The sequence below is a fragment of the Diorhabda sublineata genome, chromosome 2, assembly GCF_026230105.1.
Source record: "Diorhabda sublineata isolate icDioSubl1.1 chromosome 2, icDioSubl1.1, whole genome shotgun sequence".
NCBI lineage: Eukaryota > Metazoa > Arthropoda > Insecta > Coleoptera > Chrysomelidae > Diorhabda > Diorhabda sublineata.
The window spans coordinates 5,812,710-5,831,375 of NC_079475.1; the positions used below are offsets into that span (position 1 = coordinate 5,812,710).

Here is an 18,666-nt window from a genome sequence, read left to right on the forward strand (position 1 = left end):
GGCAGCAAAAAAAAATAATAAAGCCAACAACTACAGCGAGAAATCAGAACAAAAGTTAGAGAAGCAAAAAATATCTGGGCAAATGTCAAGAAATTAAGGACCTGGAGAAGAACCACGATAGCCGAACAACATGAAGTATGGTGCAAATACATTAAAAAAATGTTTGATGACAACCGCACAGACCAGCAGGATGCGGATAAGCTGGAGGGACCAGAAATTATCATGTCAGAACTTAAAAATGCACTACGGCTGACCAAAAATGGGAAAGCTACTGGTCCAGATGATCTCCACGTAGAATTAATAAAACTTCTTGATTATGAACATCTTACATTATTGCTCAGAATCTTAAACAAAATATACGAGACAGGAAATATTCCCGAAGAATGGCTTGACTTGACTTTTATCACCCTACCCAAGAAGTCAAATGCAAAACGTTGTAATGAATACCGCCTTATAAGTCTCATGTGTCACGTGTTAAAGGCATTTTTGAGGATCATACACACCCATATATGGAGAAGATTAGATACTAACATTGGCGAAACTCAGTTCGGATTTAGGAACGACTTCGGGCCCTTTTTGCAATACAAGTCTTAATACAGAAATGTCTAGATCAACAGACAACAGTAATAGCTTGCTTCATAGATTAAGAAAGGGCTGTTGACAATGTAAAGCATGATATCCTGATTAACTTATCAAACAAACTGGGATTCGATAGTAGAGACATCACTATAATTAAACAACTGCATTGGAATCAAATGGCCTAGATAAAGTGCGGTAACCGTCTCTCGGAAAAATCAAAATTATGAAAGGTGTGAGACAAGGTTGCGTTCTTTCCCCGCTCCTATTTAATATATATTCAGAGGCAATTTTCAAGGAGGCTCTGGAAGACATTGAAATTGAAATTAAAATTAATGGGCAAATCTTAAACAATATTAGGTATACAGATGACACTGTAATAGTAGCCCGCACCATTCAAGATATTCAACAGCTATTTAACAGAGTATCAGTGAAAATTACGGACTCAAAATGAACTACAGTAAAACGAAATTCATGGAAATATCGAAAACTAGTATTAATAATGTGTCGCTGTCAATTAATAACCAACTCATAGAGAGAGTACACCGTTTTAAGTATTTGGGAAGCTGGCTGAATGACGAGTGGGATCCAGATGAGGAAACTAAGACAAGAATAGAGATTGCCAGAAGCACCTTTTTAATTTTTTAAATCGCTTCTCACAAGTAATGACTTTAACCTGAGAACACGCTGGAGAATAACACAATGCTATGTTTTGACTACTCTACTTTATGGTGTTGAGAGCTGGACTTTGAAGGTCTTCAGCATGCGTGAGGTGGAAGCTTTTGAAATGTGGCTCTTTAGACAGATCCTTAAAAGTGTTAAGACGAATGAACAGAGAACGAGAACTATTAACCATTGTAAAGAGAAGGAAAGCTTCCTACTTTGGTCACATTTTTAGAAATCAAAAATATGCCTTGTTACAGCTGATCATGGAAAGGGAAGATAGAAGGCAGGGGCGGCCTTGGTAGGAAAAGATTTTCATGGCTGAAAAACCTTCGAGATTGGTTCCATGTACATGAAGCCGTAAATCTAATACGCTTGACTGAAGATCGTGAGGAATTCCAAAGGAAGATTGCCAACCTTCATTAGAATGAAGCAGGCACTGGAAGAAGAAGTTCCTATGAAATTTAAGTTTTACTTCAGCATATATGGAACAATCGGAGCAATTCTTTTCATATCTTTTAGAGTTGTTTACAATTTGTAGACAAAATCTTGTACAAAACTAAATAAAACTAAATGTTTACACAAGAAAACTACAGTAAATGAAAGAATTACCTTTGAAAATGGTAAAAGAATCTGAGTCAAGTCGACACTTGTATACCAATTGTCAGTAGATAATTCGGACGGCAGTTGACAACTTTCAATTTCCTAATAATAACAGAAATTCCTGTCTGCTATCCAACGGCACAGTATGCTCCGAATTAAATAATAGTCGTTTATAGATTAGAAGGCACTTTTCAGAAAATATGGCTATATAATTAATGTGGTATGCGGAAAAAGATGCTATAGATTTTATTTCAATTGGCAAATGATTGTGCATTTTTCTGCATTGTAAAGGTCGTGCATTGTATAATAATCTGTTATAGAATAAATTCAGTTCCTTGAACTTGATCTAAGCGCAAAACAGAACAGAAGATTAGAATTGTACCATGATTTAACGGTGATTGGATCTCTAGATACGGTTCTCTGAAGTGCCGTGAGATCAGGTTTGCTCCAAAAAAAGACATATTATTTTACCATTGATGTCTAGTCAGGCGATGTCGTTTATGAACAGAAGAATCAAAATAGGGTCTAGTACTGATCCTTGGGGCATTCCACATTCTATTGGCTTGTGAAAAGACATCGTTGTATCAACCCTTCCAATCTGACTTCTGTTGGTAAGGTATGACTTGAATTATGCGAGAGGTGTTCCCCTGAAACCGTAGTACTGCAATTTTTTAATTACATATTATGATTAACACAATCGAAAGCCTTAGAAAAATCACAAAAAGCTGTTGCATTAGAGTGATGGTTGTTTAGGGTGGAGTAAACATTATTTACGAAGGAGAATACAGCAATTTGGAAAAGTGCCATTTCAAAGTGAAATGTTTATTAAAGTGTAAAAGTGATTTAATGTGCATTCCGGAAGAATCGGACATCCATCATTACCAGAAAAGTATTTATTTTTGATGTCATTAATTGTACAGCGAGGCTCTGCTAAAATTACGGACATAAAGAAGAATCTGTGTGAATTCACTTTAGCAACAGGGAGATATAGGTGAAGGTAGAGATTATGCTTGACGTAAAGCCTTATTTCTTAGATCATAGTTGTTTCTCCAAATTCTGTATCGTGTCTTCGTGTGATTCTTCATCACACTGCATCTTGAAAGCTGAGACTAAACTGAACTGTTGATAAATCACAACTTGGACCTTTCCAAATTATAGATCTTATTATTTGGCTATCTTATCTTCAATACACTGGGCTTTGGACCAGTGTAAACTTATTGCTATTCTTCTGTACAGCTTATGGTTATAAAAAACCGGTTCTTCTTCTCCTGCTATCCATTAACGGATGCTTGCGATCAATTCTGACCATTTTATCATGTCTATGGTAGTATAAATGAATTTTCCTGTGGTCTTTATTCCTGTCCAATTTTCAATATTGTGGATCCACGACATCTACTTTTTGCCCAATTAAAGTTGAATAAAATAGTACCGTTCGCTCCGTATCACACCTAAGCTATTTTTCTAAGTTTGATCGTGACCAGTAATTCACGTTTTCTTCTTATTCTTCTCAGAATTCCTTCGTTATTTTTTTTGCCGTCCATGGAAATCCAATTTCTTCACGGTGTCAACTTCATGAATGAACTCTATATCCGGAACTTGATTTCTACGTATGACCAGTCTTCACATAAACCCAGATAGTTAAATATTTATATATATATATATATATATATATATATATATATATATATATATATATATATATATTATTATAACGTTATATGTTTATATTGATTCCCTTAAGCCGTTTATGTATTCTAACTATGTCCAGTCTCCAGAGTCTTTGGAGGTCATTAATTTTAACTGCTATCAAGACTGTGTCATCGGCATATCGTATATCGTTGCTCCATCTATGTATGTCTTCCGAATAAAAGTTAAACGAGAAAGGAGAGAAAACACATGCCTAAGGATTTTCTGGGTCGTTCGTTGTCAACTCTAACTGCAGCTGCTTAGTTTCAATATAGTGTTTATCTGGTCTATGTTAAGTCACCTCAGTATTTGAAGGAGTTTATAATGTTGTATTCTGTCAAAAGATTTTTTTTAACCTATAAAACACATAACTGAATCTTTCCTCTGGTCGTAGCAGTTCTGAATCAGTACTTGCTGTGAATAATGCCCATCTCGTACCGAGACCTTTTCTAAATCCGGATTAAGACGAACCCGGAAACTTGTATTAGGTAAATTTATGATAATTTCATGAAATATTTGGATTATTCTGTAATAATATTCAAAACGTCCCGTCCGTACTCCCTAAATAAAAATATAATTAATTTCATTTCCAGTTAAATATCTTTTGAAATAAGTGTCTTTATAAAATTTTTGAAACAAGAAATGAAATTTTTTATTTTCAAAGTTACTGAATACAAATTTTCCAGGTTATAGGGGAACAATTGATTGCAATTATCCAAAAAAGCTTCTTTCGGTGTGAAAAATGTCGACAGTACGCCCGAAAATGAAGTTTGCCGGAAATAAGGTTCTCGTTGATTGTCTGTCGTGTTCGTTTCTTTTTCCTTATCCTGTCTGTTACTGTTTTTGTCAGATCGAGCAATAAGACACCTGAACAAATAATAAGAATTTTTATATATCACTCGGATTGCTTCGGTTCGGATTTGAAAGAAAAATCGATGACGAAACTTGATTTTCTTTGAAATTTCGTTGGCGTATTATATACTCGAGAAAATTAAAAGAATTTCTTTAAAATAAAAAAGCGACATTCAAGTGATGGGACTGAATTTTACAAGCTACGAAACAAATTAATTTGAGAAGGTAGTACTTTATCATCCGTTCTAAATATTGTGTTTTGCTCAAGAATCGGAGCTCTTATATATACATTTATTAATTTTCCACGTGTACGCACTTAGATCGGCGATTCTGAAAATTTGAACCCGATAAAATACAATCAAAAATATTTTTGAAAATGTTCACTTATTTTCATTAATCTGGGACCTAGTGACCCTTGTCTAATGGGTTTTCATTTCAGAAGACTCTCTTTTTTCAATAAAATAAGTTATTAGGTTTCTGAGTAGGAAACCCATCGAAACATTTTCTAGTGCTAAAAATTACACTCGAGAAACAGGAAAGTTTTATAGTGTTAATCAAGATCTTTAAGTTATTTTAGAAGACTCTGACAAACAACGGCGCATTAGCACTAGAACTTTATCTAGACAGAGTGGCATATTAAGATTATCTGTATAGTATAATATTAAACATAGTTTACTTCAACCATGTCATGCACAAAAACTGCAAGAGTAGTTAACACTGGTGGGACGTAAAAAAGTATACGGACGTTTTCTACGTTTGAAATTGCAGCATAAATGTGGATATTGAAAGAGTCACGAGCAATAGCTATTGATTCATTTATAATATCTTCATTATTTTCCCGTTTCACTAATTACACTGAAATTCCAAGACTCTAAAAAAACAAAACGTCCATTGTCCAAAGGAGCCATATCAACTACATTTTCAGTATTTGTCACATTATTTTTCCATCTGTCAATCAACAATACACATTGGACGAGATCATCATTTTTTTTACCTGCTTTTTGTACTCATTAAAACAGTTGTTTAAAATAGGCCCAGCTACAGTTTTTCTTCAAGGCACATTGTAATGCGAATTCAAAGCTTCCGCGAAATCTCTAAAATACTCTGACTCAAATATAACAAAAGGTATGTTGCAACCAAAAAAAATTTTTCCTAGGAGTGTGTCAATTTCTTTGTTCTTGTTAAAATCGATAGGAGCATTTGCAAATCTGAAAATAAATCGGGGCGTTAATACATGTTAAAATTTTTATTGGCTCAAATGTATTCACAATTAACATAAATGTATTCAAAAATCGTATTTTCAATATGAAATATGGTGTAGAAAAGTCACTTTTTAACACTTTTTTTCTACATTTTACACGTTCAATAATTAATAAATATAAAATGCTTTGGTTTTCCCACCAGTGGTAGTTACTTCAAGATTTCAGCGAGTTCATTTCTGAGAATTTATGAAAGATTTTATAAATAAATTGTCCATGGTATGAATTTATATTTTCACCTTCTTCCTACCCTCCCTCAATATCCCCACCAATCTAATACAGTGTACCAAATTCAGTATTTTTAAGTTGAAGGGTTGAAAGGAAATAAATTTTTTTTCGAAATTTCGGGTCCTACTTTGTCTTTCTGTAGTTTTTAAGGGATGCAGTTTGGTATAGAGATGAATTGCCTTCAATTACCATATTTTAATTTCCCTATAGGACTCTGCTCTGTATTGGTTCTTTTATGGGACACCCTGTATATGTTATTGTCCTTCTAGTACAGGTAAAATAGGACTAAACCCGAAATTAAATTGGGCACTACTGATTTTCTGGATTCACAGAGGGTTTCGGTTTCAGAATAAGCCTGGCAACTCTTAACAAAATCGCGGGTATGGGTTTTCGAAATTTTGGGACTTGAAACTCAAAAAAATTTTGAAACATGAATAACTCGAAAACAATGAAGAATTAAAAAAAACTCTAAAACTAAGAGGAATTCGAAGAAACCTGTCGAAACAAAAAATATAGAGCACAAAATTTTCTACAAAAAAGGTCGATGGTTATTTTTTCGTTCGAGCCACCATTTCTGAGAAAATCTCCCTCAACGCCGAAAGCCGGAGCATTCTCTTCACGCCATTGCAATTCAGGCCAATTTACGTTCCAGGCGCTCATGGAAACTACTCTAGCTCTTGGAAAACTACTTCTTTCCAAGATATCAAAATGTATCATTATTGTTAAGATCTCTATTTTCATTCATTCATATTCACAGACTTCTAATAGTTTCTCTTTCACAAAAATGTGGGTACTCATTTTGTGGTCTACAGTTTTGGCTCCAGCACTTTTTTCCGAATTCTATGTAGTTTTCGAGTTAGTCGCGATTCAAAATATTTTCGAGCGTTTTGAGGCTAGGAATAAATTGAAACCTTTTTTGTACAGAATGTTGTACTCCACATGTTTTGTCCCGGCAGTTTGTATCGATATCATACTTTTTTTAGTTATTCGCAATTCAAAATGTTTTTGAGTACATGAAACCATTTTACGGTGAAAGTTTTGATGAAAAAAATACTTGGAGATCAATCTGTGAAGAATTTAGTGCTGTACATTTTTTGCTTCAGCACTTTTTTTCGAATTCCTCGTAGTTTTCGAGTTATTCGCGAATTAAAATAATTTTGAGTATACAAACCCATTTTAAAGTGAAAATTTTGAGGTTAGTTGCAAATACTTGAGATACGTTTTTGTAGAGAATTTTGAACTCTACATTTTTTGTTACGACAGTTTTCTCGAATTCTTCATTGTTTTCGAGTTTTTCACGTTTTTTTGAGTTTCAGTCCCAAAATTTAGATAATTAATGCCCGCCATTTTGTTAGGAGCTGCTAGAATTATCTGAAATTTTGCTATATAAAGGTTTATGTTTCATAGTTTTACAAAACTTAATATGCTTTATGTACTGTTTGTATGTCTCAAATCTCAATTTAGATAAATAAAATTAGTTATTACTTCATATTCCAGTCTTCATTGTTGAAAGGATTAGGTGAAAAAATAATATAACTATATTTGAATAATAAGTACATTTTCATTTCATTCTATATTAATTATTCCGATTTAATACTTAAATTTGATTGAAACTCATTTCGAACTTTAAGAACTCAATTAATATCTCCTTAACACCATCGTCTGAAATGCCAAGTATCCTACAGATGTGAGACTAATTAAGATTTTTAATGGATCCTATAACTTATACGAGGGCTGTTTATTGGATTTTCATAAAAAGGGAAAAAGAAGCCAAGTGTCTTATTGCGTTACGAAACATGCTCCCTTAAGGTCTATACATATTCGCTCAAACCGATTCTGGATTCTCGTCATATAGTTGTACTTTTGGAATAATCACTCTGCAGAGTTATATACAGAAGTTCTATCACTAAATAATGCAAATCTACTTATTAAATGACATATTTCCATGCGATAACATATTTGGCACGTAATTCCTAAATCTTCTGTCATATGTTTTTTATATTTCTCATAATCAATTTACTATACAATCTACTGCTTAAATTTTGAGATATGGCAACACCGACGTGAATATGTCAAATCTCACATTGTCATCGTGAAGTTTGACATTTTCAACGGTGCACGTACAGAATTTCGCTGGTTTTCCGAATACAATCGTCGTCGCAATTCGCCACAAGTTAAGGTCGTCCAAAATCGGCTAGAAAACATCGATGCTGTGCGTAAACTGATATTGCAATACCGTCATGTGTCATATCGTGATATTGAGGAATACTTGGTCATTATTTCCATACAATGTTTCAAAATTTGTCTGTCTAAAAGATTTGCTCGCGTTGAATACCACATAATTTGTAAATCGCTCCAAACAAAATTCGTGTCGATTGGTGCAAAAAAATGCTTAAGAAATTCCAACGAGGTGCTTAAAAATACTGCGACAGGCGATGAATCATGAGTCCGTGCATATGAATCTGAAACTAAACAACAATGAAGCAAATGGTCGCCTCTTTTTTCGGAATGTCACGTCCGTTCCATTAGAGCAACGTAGAAGGTCAATTTTGAATGGTACATTTTTCCACTACGACAACGCGAACTCTCACACATCAGTTCAAACAAAAACTTTCAAACATCGAATTGACGGGGGTCATTCACCGTACAGTGCTTGTTTGGTACCCAGTGACTTCTTCTTATTTCCGCATCAAAAATAACTTTCTAGGTCCACGTTTTTCTACACGTGAAGTGTATTGATTTTAATGGAGAATGTTTTGAAAATCAATTCAAAGTAGCAACGTTGTATACATTTATATTAATTTCGATGATAAAAACCAGTAGCTTGTATATATGATTTTGAATTGCATTCATCCAGGTATATAATACTAAAACTTTTTTTCTCATTTCGAGATACATTAAAATATTCTTTTGACATTGAAGATAATAGGAAATCCGCATAAAAGTCTTTTAATCGCATAATTCGTATGAAATTCATTTTGAAAATTGATAGAGAATCCAATACAATCACGATTAAAATCACAATAAGTTTTATAATGTATGAAATATATGAGTTACTTCCGATATACATCCATTAGATTGATTAAAGAAAGTTTGTGGGTTTTGGATGACTAACTAAATTTGAACTTATATGAATATAACGTTACTACGGACTGATACATTTTAAAAAATATATGTAGTATGAGTTCTTGGTTTCATATAGTAAATAGTGCGTTCGCAAAAATTTTTAAGGAACTTGCTGTATTCTCTAATTTCTTTAGACACGATCTTGGGATGTCGACGTCCTTGATTCGGCTCATCTCTTTCGAGGTCGGCCTGCCGATCTTCTGGTGGTTGGCTTCTCGAATGCTTGTTTCCCCAGCCGATCCTCCTCTATTATGTTGATGTGTGCCTTCCACTCTCGTCTTTTCCTTCGTACACATCTGACTACATCTGTTATCTGGTCACAGGCGTGTCTAATATTGAAACTGCGTTTTCTGCCCTTTCTTCGACTATTGAAGTTGTTTGTATCTCGTTTCAGCTGTATAGGTTAGTAATAACAATACAACTTTGTTGTATATACGCGTCATAAAACATTGCGCAAACTTTGAAGATTCTGGCAGCTTTGTTGGTTTGTATGCGTGCTTTCTTCTAGACTGCTTGGTGTTATAGCTTCTAGAAACTTGAAACTCATCATTAGTCCTATCATTTTTTAATCTATGGGTAATTTGCAGCTTCTTATTTAACTATTCTGTCATTTAGTTGAATATCAAAATCATTATATGTAGATTTTCTTCATATTTTACTATGAGGACATCATCATTTCCTTGGTACTGTGGCATACAATTCGGAATTCACTGCTTCCCGTGTATCCTCTTTCTGTGTGTGTTATTGACTCGTTTCCCTCGTGAAATGCGTTTAATGTCTTTGAGTTTTACCCTGCTGAAAGCCTGATTAAGGTTAACAAAGCATCTATATTTTGCGAGAGGAATTGTGTTCATATCCTAATAAGAAAGTTCCTTATGCTGAGGATTCCTTTTTTCCTTGCTGATGATTAGGGATTGTGATCCTAGTTTTTTACTCATTTGGTACTATCCCCGAAGACATCTAGAAGTTAAATGATGCTGTCAGTTGGTGAGTTGCCAACATACTCAATTACTTCGTGGTATAGTCCGGCCCTCGAAAATTACCTATTTTTCAGCCTTAGGATCGCCGTTTCAACCTTCCTGTCACTGTATTCAAACTCATGTTTCAGTATGCTGGTGGTATCATCCTGTTCATCTGAGATTCTCATAGGTTATTAGAGTGATTTTTCCATAATTTATCATTGGTATTCTTCTTTTGTTTATAGGCTTCGATAGATTTTCCATTTTTCTGCATCAAGGAGTTTTGCTTCACTGGTTCTACAACGTATAGCGGATTTGCTAGTAGGTACACGTTGGCAACGTTGATTTCCCGTAGGTAAATTACTTTTTAGTCGTTTACGTGAAATTTTAATCGACAAATAATGAAACATGTGTTACAGTTTAAATATATGATTCAGTTTCTACATCAAAAACTACTCAGGGACGAATAGAACGTGGTGAACTTCATGATCTCCATGAAATCGATTTCAAATAGATTAAAACTCAACTGAGTAAATCTATGTTGTTGATAAAATAACGCTTTATTTAGATCTCTTGTTGAGAGAACCTGGATTAAATAGAGAAATATAGCAGTCGCCATTTATTTTTTCACTACGCGTTTAATGCCCTCACTCTGGAGGTGAAGAAACAAAATATGGAAAGATAAGCCTCTAACAAATACGATCCCTATTTTCTTTATCCCGTTTCTTTACTTGAAGGAGGTATGGAATTAGTTCTCAAGAACTGAACAAATTTGCAAAAGTGCGACTTGAGCGATTGGTCTGGATGGGGTCTGTAAATGGTTGAGCCTAAAAAAACACCGTTAGTCCCTCGAGAAATTTTACACACGTGAATGAAATTGTATGATATAATTTACATTATAGTCACAAAAAAAAGGTTCAACGAATTTTCAAGAAAAGTTTGTAACTAAAAATAAAATTAAATGACAAATTATCGACAAAAGTAAACTTAGACATTATAAATAGTACATACACACTTTCCTGAAATTTACTTTCAACCTTTTCAGGAGTGAGACATGCAGGAGTTGATTCATTATGTGAACTCTCTTCTCCACATCAGTTTTCATTTTTTCCTATCCAGTTTCTTTTGCTTTATACCTCGATTTTCCTTCTGTCCAGCTCCACCTGAGTGTCCCATGTTTTTCTAAATTCTTGCTTCGTATATCTTCCATATTAATCGTTCTTTTCCCTTTCTAATAACCTGGCCAAATCATCTTGATCGTCTTTCCTCAATTTTAGATGGGGAGGTCTGAAACATTCTAGGATAAAACCCTACCGAACTAAGGAATAATTGATTACTGAAGAAGGCAAAGAAAATTGGGATTGAAATTGAAAAATGATTTTTTTTTATTTTACCTTTATATCCAGCTGTTCTTTTAGAATGGAAACTTGGTTAGTATAAGAGCAGCGCGCCAGTTAACGACCTCAGAGGTGAGCGAGACAGCAGACGAACTTGAGCTAGAAATTAGGGAAATACTATGCCGATCCACGTGTAAGAAGGGACCCATTAAATGATATATGATACAGATTGATATCAGTGATTAATCTCCAGTTAAAAAAGACGTTTGGCCATTGTACAAAGTATAATTACTTTGATAATTGTTTTGATCCCTGAAAGGCTCAGAGAGCAGAAGATTTTGAGTCAAAAATTGGGAGAAAAGCTATGGTGAACACCGCAATAAAAAGAGGCTCATTACGTAATATATTATACAGTGTGATGTCAGGAAATGATATCTAGCATAAAAAAGACGTTGGGCCATTATACGAGGTGTAGTTACGTTGCCAAAAAGGCTGAGCGAGTTAGTAGAATTTGAGACAAAACTTGGAGAAATATTATGTGAGCACCGCAATAAAAAGAGGCCCATTACGTAATATATTATACAGTGTGATGTCAGGAAATAATATCCAGCATAAAAAAGACGTTAGGCCATTATACGAGGTGTAGTTACGTTGCCAAAAAGGCTGAGCGAGTTAGTAGAATTTGAGACAAAACTTGGAGAAATATTATGTGAGCACCGCAATAAAAAGAGGCCCATTACGTAATATATTATACAGTGTGATGTCAGGAAATAATATCCACTATAAAAAAGACGTTAGGCCATTATACGAGGTGTAGTTACGTTGCCAAAAAGGCTGAGCGAGTTAGTAGAATTTGAGACAAAACTTGGAGAAATATTATGTGAGCACCGCAATAAAAAGAGGCCCATTACGTAATATATTATACAGTGTGATGTCAGGAAATAATATCCACTATAAAAAAGACGTTAGGCCATTATACGAGGTGTAGTTACGTTGCCAAAAAGGCTGAGCGAGTTAGTAGAATTTGAGACAAAACTTGGAGAAATATTATGTGAGCACCGCAATAAAAAGAGGCCCATTACGTAATATATTATACAGTGTGATGTCAGGAAATAATATCCAGCATAAAAAAGACGTTAGGCCATTATATGAAGTGTAGTTACGTTGCCAAAAAGGCTGAGCGAGTTAGTAGAATTTGAGACAAAACTTGGAGAAATATTATGTGAGCACCGCAATAAAAAGAGGCCCATTACGTAATATATTATACAGTGTGATGTCAGGAAATAATATCCAGAATAAAAAAGACGTTAGGCCATTATACGAAGTGTAGTTACGTTGCCAAAAAGGCTGAGCGAGTTAGTAGAATTTGAGACAAAACTTGGAGAAATATTATGTGAGCACCGCAATAAAAAGAGGTCCATTACGTAATATATTATACAGTGTGATGTCAGGAAATAATATCTAGCATAAAAAAGACGTTACGCCATTATACGAAGTGTAGTTACGTTGCCAAAAAGGCTGAGCGAGTTAGTAGAATTTGAGACAAAACTTGGAGAAATATTATGTGAGCACCGCAATAAAAAGAGGCCCATTACGTAATATATTATACAGTGTGACGTAAGGAAATAATATCCAGCATAAAAAAGACGTTAGGCCATTATACGAAGTGTAGTTACGTTGCCAAAAAGGCTGAGCGAGTTAGTAGAATTTGAGACAAAACTTGGAGAAATATTATGTGAGCACCGCAATAAAAAGAGGCCCATTACGTAATATATTATACAGTGTGATGTCAGGAAATAATATCCAGCATAAAAAAGACGTTAGGCCATTATACGAGGTGTAGTTACGTTGCTAAAAAGGCTGAGCGAGTTAGTAGAATTTGAGACAAAACTTGGAGAAATATTATGTGAGCACCGCAATAAAAAGAGGCCCATTACGTAATATATTATACAGTGTGATGTCAGGAAATAATATCCAGCATAAAAAAGACGTTAGGCCATTATACGAGGTGTAGTTACGTTGCTAAAAAGGCTGAGCGAGTTAGTAGAATTTGAGACAAAACTTGGAGAAATATTATGTGAGCACCGCAATAAAAAGAGGCCCATTACGTAATATATTATACAGTGTTATGTCAGGAAATAATATCCAGCATAAAAAAGACGTTAGGCCATTATACGAGGTGTAGTTACGTTGCTAAAAAGGCTGAGCGAGTTAGTAGAATTTGAGACAAAACTTGGAGAAATATTATGTGAGCACCGCAATAAAAAGAGGCCCATTACGTAATATATTATACAGTGTGATGTCAGGAAATAATATCCAGCATAAAAAAGACGTTAGGCCATTATACGAAGTGTAGTTACGTTGCCAAAAAGGCTGAGCGAGTTAGTAGAATTTGAGACAAAACTTGGAGAAATATTATGTGAGCACCGCAATAAAAAGAGGCCCATTACGTAATATATTATACAGTGTGATGTCAGGAAATAATATCTAGCATAAAAAAGACGTTACGCCATTATACGAAGTGTAGTTACGTTGCCAAAAAGGCTGAGCGAGTTAGTAGAATTTGAGACAAAACTTGGAGAAATATTATGTGAGCACCGCAATAAAAAGAGGCCCATTACGTAATATATTATACAGTGTGATGTCAGGAAATAATATCCAGCATAAAAAAGACGTTAGGCCATTATACGAGGTGTAGTTACGTTGCTAAAAAGGCTGAGCGAGTTAGTAGAATTTGAGACAAAACTTGGAGAAATATTATGTGAGCACCGCAATAAAAAGAGGCCCATTACGTAATATATTATACAGTGTGATGTCAGGAAATAATATCCAGCATAAAAAAGACGTTGGGCCATTATACGAGGTGTAGTTACGTGATGATTCGATGCCAAAAAGGCTAAGAGAGACAGCAGAAAATTATGTTTCAGAAATTGGGGTGAAACTATGGCGATACCCACAGTAAGCAGACTCCCAATACGTGATGTATTATACAGAGCGATGTCGACTGCCGACCACTTTACCAACCTAACCTAATAGCTTTATTTGGTCGAAATTGTTTATCAAATTAGAAAACCACACGAAAGTAAGATTTCAGTATTAAAAGAACGTCGAATGCTTTTGTTGAGTATTGAAAAAAAAGCTACGAAGAGTTTAATTTGACATGAGTGAGACAAAGGATTATGAGTATCAGAAGTTTTGTTGAAAGAACCAGCATTAAAGGATCAAGTAGGAATCAGCAATAAGCCGACGATGTCCGAGATCAAATTAAGAAACAAGATTTTTCACATCTAATACACCAATGAAAAAAGTTGTCTAATTCTAACAAATATATTCCTAAATTGCTACTGAGTTTTTGAGAAAAAAATATCAATTTTTCCTTTATTCTCATTATTATTTTCCTCTTCTTATGATTAAATGGATAATGAGATAACTTTAATGCGATAACATACACGCCAAAGATGATAAATATTTAATTAAATTTATCATAAATAAAACATTGTTGTAGATTGTCTTTGTGTAATGAAATTGATGGTTTTAAATTACTGTTACGAAGTAAAACAGCTTCAAGGCGTGTTTTCCTTGAGTCATACAGAGGGTTTCAAGTTCTATATTTATTTTATATAACAGTTAATCCAACTTATAAGTTAAAAGATGAAATTTATTTCTGTTATAATATCATATATATATTTATTACAATAAAAAATGCTTGAAATTTATACAGCAAGTTAAGTGTTATTTAATTGAGAATTTGTAAATTTAGTTCTAAAAATTCATTGTTCTGTCAGTAGGAATTTAGAGAAAAATTTCTTCTCTAACTATTCGTAGAAGTGAGACTTGGAGCTTTGATACATTTAAAGAAAAAATTAATGCATCTAAATGTTCTTCATTTTAGGACTCTTTTTTTCTAGAATTATTTTTTTTAATAAATTTTGAAAAAGATTAAAATTTGACGTTTCGACTTTTCTTAAAGTCTTTATCAAAATATGATATTAACACTGACAATCTGCGTATTTATATTAATCAATATAATGATTCTGAAACAAAATATCCCGAAATAAGGTTGTTAAAGCTCGTCCATAATTAGAGAAGGTAATCTCTGAAAGGAGTTTTACAGACAAAGCTTCGTTCACTAACCAGCCTCTGTTAAAATATTGATTTTAAAGAAATGAGACAAATAATGAGGCTCATAAAAGTTTAACAGGAATCAAATTAGCTAACCTAACCTAACCTAATACCTTCCGAGTTTGTAAGCAAGCAACAGCGAGTGTTAGTTACCACAAAAATAGTCAATTTGACTCTAGCCGAGATATTATGGATCATAACAGACAAAAAATGGGTTTACGAGAAAAATATACATAACCTTTTTTATAGAGGTTTAAATGAGCTTCATTATTTGTTATCTTCTCTGGGTTATAGCAAAATGTTCAACAAAATGGGTAGTTTATCTTTCTAGCTATGCTCTAATTTTCTGTCTGACGTAACATTTAAACACTTTCGCAACAAATATTCGTTGTGGTGTCAAGAATTTAGGCAAGGTAATTTAGACTCAAGTATTCCAAATAAAGTTTGTAAGCTCTATTGTGATTAATCACTTTAATATCATCAAGAATACGAGAGGTAAATGAAGAAATCTAGTAGTGGATAGATAGAGACTCGTAATATAATAAATATAAATTCCTCATTACTGAAAACCCTGTTGTATAGTGGACTACCAGATCATGTTGTATTTCCAAGATCAAGACCATAAAATACGATACAATCCAAAAAAGTTGATCAATGTACATCAGCTTAGTATTAATAAAACATCATGGTATTGATTTACAACATCGTACAAGTCCTATATCTGAATCCTGGTATTGTAAAGTGTGATTTAGTGTGAAAAAAGTTGGTTGGAATTTTTGAAAAGCGACAAAAAGAAAATAATTCAGAATTAGTTAATGAAAATGATTTGAAGTTAATTCGTTAACGGAAAGTTAGTTGAATATAGATTACAAAATTTTCTACAATACAAAAAGACAAACAGTATGAATTGAATAATGTTTGGTGAAAATATAAGTGGGTTCTGTTCAATTTCTTACAAAAACCTTCACTCTTTAAAGACTATACTTTCAGGTAGATTCATGAAAATTGAGAAAATCTAATACCTCTGAAATGACCTTTGTACGTCACTGAGTAGTCGAACAATGGTAAGGGGTCTTATGACTGATTCTAGAATTGGCAAATCATTTGCATGCATGCACTAGAATCAGCGTTGACGCCTTCTTTTAAGCCAAGAACCTGGAAGGAGTTATATGACATGGCTTTGAGAAAATAACATCGAGTTTCTAGATTCATATAATCGATAACAAAGAAAGGTCGAAACGTTGCAAATGCGTCGTATAGAATTCAATTACTAGTAAAGTCGGTGAACATTTCATATTTTCTATACGAAGGGCTCCACCACTGGGTCTAAGGGTGTCACGAGGGAAGGTGACAAATAAAAATCGAAAAATTCAGGTCACAGATACTATACGAGCGGTGGATAATAAATAAAACGGACATGTATTCATTTAGAACCCTTATTCAGTCCGCCTGTTCGACATCAATGCAATATCTAACTATAATTATCAAAAAGGAAAAAGTGAAGGTATAAATGACCCAACAGCGCTGCTTAATATGATGCTCCCTGTGATGCTTTTTGTGAGACGAAAGTTGTTTGTTCAGAAAATAGACACTTGTTATAAACATTTCAAAAACTTTTAATTTTTAAAAAATGTGCAATTAATATATTAAGAACAAATTATGAAAAAAACCTGACAAAATTGAATATATGATGAATTATAAAGAATATATAAGATTACAAAAGTATGAGGATAGCACTTTATCTCTCAGAAGAGTCTCTTATCTAAAAAATTAAATTCCTCCTATTTTGGACTGAGATCAGTTTCCAAAGAACTGAATTTATCCACCCCCTTAAAAGTCTATTATGCCATTATTCAGTGGCATCTCAGATATGACCTTCCCTTCTGGGGGACGCTAACGAAATAAAAAGTCTGACTCTTTCTTTCTTATTCATCTTTAAATCCGTTTGCCTAATTCGTAAGCACGCTTCTTCAATTTCAGGAAGATCGTTGCTCGGCTATCCACTTAGGAACACAGAGCAAGACTTTTACCTACCTACTCCACGTTCAGAATTAGTTATAAGCTCAATATTTTACAATGCAACAGAATGCATAATCACTTGCCAATTGAAATCAAATCAATACCATCTTTTCTCATAACGCCATCATCTTGTATCATAAAGCCTGTGTTGTAAGACAAACTTAAATTTTTTTATAAAATCCAACAGGTCTGGGAGCAGCGACAGATTTTGAGACCAATTTCATCTCGACCGATAATTTGTGGAATGGTAGTGTGGCCTTGTAACTCACATCACAGATTGCGATTGTACGTTTTTTGAAATGTGACAATCTCGTTAATGCTTCTCAGTGATTTGAGCCCTTACATGCCACAAATAAACTGCTCTATCTAGGTAAAAATGTGTCCGATGACATCTGAATTGAGCCCTCGGTAAACTCATTAGATGTACGCATGATAAATTTACAGTTGATGCCTTTTATAGACAAAGAAAAACACCAAAAATATTTCATTTTCGATTTTCGTATGAAAGCTGACGAATAATCCCTGGCCTTATGGTGAGCTGACTTTTTTTTACTTAATGAAAACTATTGATTTTAATTTTCAACCGGTATGAAATAATGAAAATTTTTAGTTTTTTCTAACGTTTCCATCCCTGGTGCTGCAGCTGCCGAGACTTCGTTACCCAACTGCCTAAATCATTCTGCAAATTATTAGTCGAGATGGAATGACTGACCATAATATGCTATTGGCACCCGGACTAAAATGATTTGAAGAGAATTTTGAGTTTGTTTGGAACTAACTAATTGTAATCAATGATTTTTTAAGAGGTATAGGATTTTATTTTGAAAAAAAAACAGAAAAAATTTAAAAATTTGATGAAATCTTTATTTGAATCGATGAAATGATCAGTATAATTTAATGTTTGAAGATGATTTCAATCAAATGTTGGCCGCGGCTCCGCTCTAGATAGTTCTTGCGCAAGGTCCAATTTCGTGTCACTCTCTCCAATATATCGGCTGGTATTTCACGAATCAATGCTTCAGTATCGGCTTCCAGTGCATCAATCTTTGCTGGTTCATCCCTGTAGACATTAGCTTTAGCATGGTCTCTCTAGAAATAGTCCAAATGCCAATTGACGGACCCCAAATGTCCTCACTGTACGTTTGCGTGTTAGTGGTTTAATGTCCAATACTGTAAACTAGGCTCGAAATTTAGTCACAAGCTTTCGAATAGTTCCCCTAGTAGGCCGACCAAACT

The 18,666-nt window shown here is 34.0% G+C and overlaps 1 protein-coding gene across 1 annotated transcript in view; it reads left to right on the plus strand.

Moving 5' to 3' along the window:
* LOC130452643 (disintegrin and metalloproteinase domain-containing protein 11) overlaps positions 1-18,666 on the plus strand; it is a 768,870-nt gene that overhangs the window by 28,314 nt on the left and 721,890 nt on the right. The gene's annotated exons all lie outside the window — the stretch shown is intronic.